Here is a 6,000-nt window from a genome sequence, read left to right as displayed (position 1 = left end):
ACATTTGAGGTTTGGGTTTTTTTAAGGTTTTCCATTAGTGTGGTCTGGCAAATCATGGGAAAGTGATTGTTTTCTAATGTATGCTATAGGCTTGTTCCTTCCTGATCAATGCATTATTTGTAGGTTTTTCTATCAGGCTCATTTGTATAGTGTTTTTACTCTTGTTTGGTGGAGAACTGAAGATGCAAAGAGCAGCGTCTGAGACAGCCCATGGTGTGTGTGTATAATTCTTCAGATGGATGGAGCATCTGAAAACAAAGTCACAACGGTCCTCAGACAGAGGGGAGAAGAAAAGACTTTGCTGCTAAAAGGTTTGACCACAGGATAGAAGACCTCAGTATCATAGTATATAAAATGCAACAAACATTGATGAATTCTCACACTCCCTGTCCATGTAAATGCAGAAGTACAGAGGTTGCAGATTGGTCGCGAAGTGCAAGAGAGACAGAATAAGGAAGCTCTCTTCTCCTTTGGCTTCAGCCACAGAGTTTGCAGGATCATCTTTCCCACAACACTTCCATAACACAGTGTGCATGGGTACTTGACTTACATGCTGGGAATTGGATTGGAGAGCTACAGATCTACAGATTGATCTGGGAAGCAGAGCATCTGTATATTGAGGCTATACCCTTTCATATTCTTTATGGACTGAGAGAAGAGGATTTTCATGTATGGTCTTTACAGGGTTACCTGCAGAATACTTAGGTAGAGACAGACTGAGACCAATACTGCATGAAATTGTACACAGGTAAAATTAGACTTTATGCTAGAACATATCTGTCTGAGATTTTCTTCCCCCATCCCAAACCAGTCGAATGTTTGCCTGGAATACCAGAGAAGTGGGATCTCTCTCAGGAATTCCTCGTGAGCTTTCTGACACACTAAGTTGAAATCTCCTAAAATCCAGTATTGAGATGAGATTTTGCAGAATCAGAGCCAACAAAACCAACGTTTTTGCTGCAGCACAGGACCTTTGAGATGTTTTATTTAGCAAATCTGTGAAACTAGATGCCCAAGGTTTACTTATTTTTTTCTCTCTCTGTATGAGTTGCAACAGTATTTTAAAATGTTCTGTTGTGAAAAACCAATGTTAGGAAAACATTCTGCTAACACTAAATTTCAAAACTTTTGACCACTTTTTCATTTTAGGACTGTTTTTTGGATATTGGTCTTTTTAAAGTTCCTCGGGATGAAAAAATAGCAAACAGTATCTTGAACTATTTTAATAATGTATGACTGATGACTAGACACATAGATCTTTTTGTAGCTCTTTAATTGAATTTTTTTTTTTTAATTAGACCATGTCTTCGAACAATATCCCAAATCACAGTTTTAATCTTTACCAAGAGACAATTTCCTCTCCTTGCACTGTGTCGGTGTCTTTCTGTCACCAGCAATAAATAAATAAATACCAGTAGCCTAACTTTTTATCATGTTGCAGTGGTACACTGAAATCAGAACATCCTAGAGCCATGAAGCTGAGTTAATCAATGGACATTTGCATAGGACAGTCAGGTTCCAGCATTTTCTTCTGTGTCTCTTCCCTTCCATATGGAAATTTATGTGTAATCAAGCTGCCTCCAACATAACTTTGTAAGGAAACAGACAAGTCAAACCCATGCCTGTAGGGTTCTTGATAGAAATGATGATGTGCCTGCTGGGACTCCTGTTACAAAGAAGGAGGAAGGAGAAACTCTCTCTTTTTCTTTCATAATGAATCCTTATTGGATCATAAGCAAAATTGAATTCAAGATCTTCAACTACAGAATTAGAGGTATAATTATTAAGGTGCAAACAGCAGTGAATTCACACATATGTGTTATAGAGACTGAAGTTTGAGAAGGTGGAATGTCTTATATTCAAAAATACCCATTTTCACAGCTCCTAACTGCTGTTATCAGAAAAAAAGAGTGATAACTTTGAAAAATCAGAGAACCAAGGGAGTCATTAACATGCATATATTTTATATATCAACATGCATGGGGTGTGTGTGTAGTTACATCTATACATATCATATATGTGTGGGGTTTATATGTATGCGTGTATATATATATATGCACATGCAATGCTCAAAAAAGTAATGTAGATGTTCTGCTATGGAAATGTAGGAGTCTGGGTATGATTTATATCTTCAGATGGACCAAAGAGATTTTCCTGTTCATTTTGATTTCTGTACGTCTATATAACTGGGCTCCTACTGTTTTGCATCAAAGTGTGTGTCCTTATGAGCTGGTGAAAAATTGTGACCTCTGTGGAAATGCTGATGGCACACGAGTGATGTAAAGCACTGGAAATAAAATCTAGGCAGAGAGGACCTTCAAAAGGCAGGGTGGAATTGATTGGGGAAGAGGAAACACTTGCTATAGATTTGCACTTTGTTTCAGAGTTGAAACATTTTTGAAGGGTCAAACTGGGAGAAAGGATAAGATCACCAAAGCGAATTGTGAAAATATAATCATGATTGTGCATTTCATTGCATCCATGGATGGTCCTTCAGCTTATACCTGAAATCTTCACCGACTCAGTTCAGAGTGGTAAAACAAACAGTTAATTGCTCAAGTCTCCTTGTAGAGCTGTAAAAAGGGTGGCAGTGTTTCCGTCCTCAGGCAGTAGAAGTGAAGAGTAGAAATGTCTTAAAGTAAGAATTGCTTGCAGTCATTACAGTTTGATGTTGAGCTGCAGTAATTGCAAAGGCTTTCTCAGGAACAGACAGGTCTTAAGTATTCATCTGTGGTGCCTTCCCAGGCTCTTTTGACCATTTTTTGGAGCTAAGGGCCTACATGACTGTACTGGGTTCAAGTTGCTTTGGTAGCAATATGGAATTGGATCCAGCCACCCTGCTTCAAGGTGACCAAACTCATCTTTTAGATAGAAAGAATTTCTATTACAGTGATTTTCAACATTTTCCTTCAGAAAACTATTTCCTTGTCTGTACTTTCACTTAGAATTGCTGAACTTCCAGGTTTCCACATCTGCTTCCCATCAAGCTGGAATCAATATGAGATTGCTTCTGCTGGTTCTGGCCACTGTCAATGAACCAAAGACCTAGCAAACTTCTTTCTTCCTCTCAGTTATTTTTACTGTCTCCTTTTTCAGATAAATAGCAGTGAGGGAAGTGTTTGCGGTGGCAGGAGAAGGACTGTTTTGAGAAGCAGTTGGCTAAGGGTTTAAATATTTGTCTGCTCCACGTCCCAGGATATTATCTGTGTACTTTCTCCCTGTCCTTACTCAGATTTGCAATGTTCTTGTAGCAGGTGAAGTGCTGCTTTGTGCGCTGCAAGTCCCTGAAATGGCTAAATCAAAATGCTCTGGTGCATTGAATTTTGGCATTATTATTCAGTAAATCGTGTATCTTCCCCTCATCTGCTCCCTCTTGATGCGTCTTGTTATTAAACAGCCGTTGCCTCTGACACCAGATGAATTCAGCCCAGATACCCAGGCAGAGCGAAGCACACCCAGGAACAGAGGTTGCTCCTGAGGCAGCCCTCATCAAGCACGTATCTCCAGGCACATTAACAACGCTGCATCCAGAGCTGTTTATCAAGTGCCAGAAGTGGCTCCTGAAGTGCTGTTGGATATGCTTCTAACTCCTTTAGACTGTAAAGCAAAGAAAGAGCCAAATCCCGGCAGCTGCAGGAGGTGGGCTGGGAGAGCAAAGGCGGTATAGGTTAGAGATTAAATCCAGTAGTTATATACCAATGCAAAATCCCCTTAGCTTTTCAGTGAATAATCCTCCGGTCTGCAATATTAATTCACCAGTTTGGAGATATTTCTCCAACCAACAAGGTTCATTCAGTCTACTAATGTATTTCTCTGAAGCTTGGATCTGATTTTGGGCTGCGGCATTGCTAATTTCCTGTAATAAACCCATGGTATTTACAAAACTCTTTTATTTCAGTTGGCTCAACCTGTGCCATGCCCCTCACCTGGGCAGACAAAATACTTCATTCTTTAATATTGTTCAGAAAGGAAGGACCTGCTCTGAACCTAACAGTTGATCAGCCAGTTTGGGCTCTTTTACTCAGTTTCTTTTGATGGTTAACTCAGCTCTGCAATGTCCTTTCACTTTGTAACCTAAAGCATGCTTAGCTTAAGAGCCGTGGCTGTGTTACCCTTTCAGAGCAAGCTGTGATGCTTGTGAAAGTTTTTCAATCATGCTCCAAAGTCCTTTGAGACAGGTAGCTTTGGTTTATTAAGCACTTTTCTGATGATTACTTCATTTTCACATCTGTGACTAGGAACACACTTTTATGGGCTTGATGTTGGAATTAATGGGGAAAGGCCTATACTCAGTGACTATATTCAGTGATTATATGGCAACACAGCTCTTTGGTATCTATTAACCCTCTGCCCATTTCTTTGACATTACCGCCCTGCTGGCTGCCTTCCCTTTTTGCATGGGCAGTCATCAGCCACCAAGCTGAGGCTGGCTCACACCTGGAAAACCCTTCCCTCTGACAGAAAAAGTCTGAAAAAAGGAGGAGGGGAGAAAGATACAGACAAAAATGGACAAGTACATTATTTGAACTCAAGGTTTCAAAATCATCTCCTTATTTTCCATCTTGGGATGTTGTGTACCACTTTTATTGGAACACCTACTGGCATACCCTTGTGGAGGGCTGTGGGTTAAATGTCTATGTGGCCTGTTCCAGAGCTCAGAGAAAAGTCTGTGCAGAAACTCCCGCTGAGTTTATTAAGCTAAGAATCATGTCTCTGCTAAGATAGCTGTGTTACAGCAATTTGCCCGTTGGCACGTGGGGAAGGTGGAGCCCGTACAATTTGGCCCATTTTAAAAATAGTATTGCTGTCCTTCATAAAAAGCCTGTTTGTTGCTTTGCAATTGCTTCTGGCAAGCACTGACAAGTTGGTGGGATTAGTGGGATGGTTTTGGCAATGTAGTTTGCTTCTTCAGGTTCTCCCACCCCTCATCTGTCCATTTCAGCAAGTTTTGCTAAATTGGTGGCATTTTAAAAAATTATTAAAAAATGGGGGAAAATCCAGTATTCAGAGGCAGTGAAGCAGAAAGCTGAAATGCAATGGCTTTACTTTTTTTGACAAATTTAAGATCTATTATCAAGGGTAAAAAACACAAACAATGTCTGCCCAAAAAAGAGGAAGAAAAAGGAAAAAGCTTTCCTCATCTTAAATGTACCTGTGTCAGTGTCAGACCTGCAAAACAAAAGGTTAAGCTGTGAATTGGGAATAACAGAACAGGCCAGCGAAAGAGAAAATCTTTGGCAAAAACTTCACTAAGGTCTACACGTCACTGATTTGGAGACATACGGGGATATTGGAGACACTGTTTTAAGATATATGGGCAATTTCCTGGTGAGAGAGTGTCCCCAGGTACCGTAAAACTGAGTGATCTGGCTGTCTGCTACCTCTCTTTGCCTCTCCAGTGTCTCCTGGAATAAATGCAGGCAGGTTTTGCTCAAAAGCTTCATGCTGTTGAATTGGTGTACAACCCTAAAAAGGATCGCCATGCCAGAGTCCTTGAGCTTTGTCAGACCTACCGTCCATCCTCACCCCCGGGAGCTGCAGCAGGCGTGTTTGACACAGGTACTGCTCTGGAGGGGTTAGATCTGACGGAGTGGCAGCTGAAGCAAGTGGTGGATCCCAGATCAAGTCCTGTAGCCAAAGCCTTTAATGCATACTCTGAGTATGACCCTAAGCCAGACATGGCTTCGGGTCGATATTCAGAAGAACCAACTTGCTGATAACACAGGTGAGGGAGATCATTCAGCCTGATGGTGCAGGTTTCACAGGCAGTACTCAGATGCCACCAGCCTGATTTCACCGCCTCATTTCTCATTCCATCCTGATAACTGGCATACGTTCCGTTTATCTACAATAATAGACAGTTTCTTCATCCGTTGCCCTTTCAGTGTGTGACGGCTATAAACCACTGGTTACAAAGCCTGAACATTTCAGAAACTAGTGACATTTAAGGAAAAAGATTGCCAAGCCCTTGAAAGAAACACACCACTGAAATACACAAAG

The sequence above is a fragment of the Haliaeetus albicilla genome, chromosome 11 (genome assembly GCF_947461875.1).
Source record: "Haliaeetus albicilla chromosome 11, bHalAlb1.1, whole genome shotgun sequence".
Classification (NCBI taxonomy): Eukaryota; Metazoa; Chordata; class Aves; order Accipitriformes; family Accipitridae; genus Haliaeetus; species Haliaeetus albicilla.
This window is presented reverse-complemented; position numbering follows the sequence as displayed.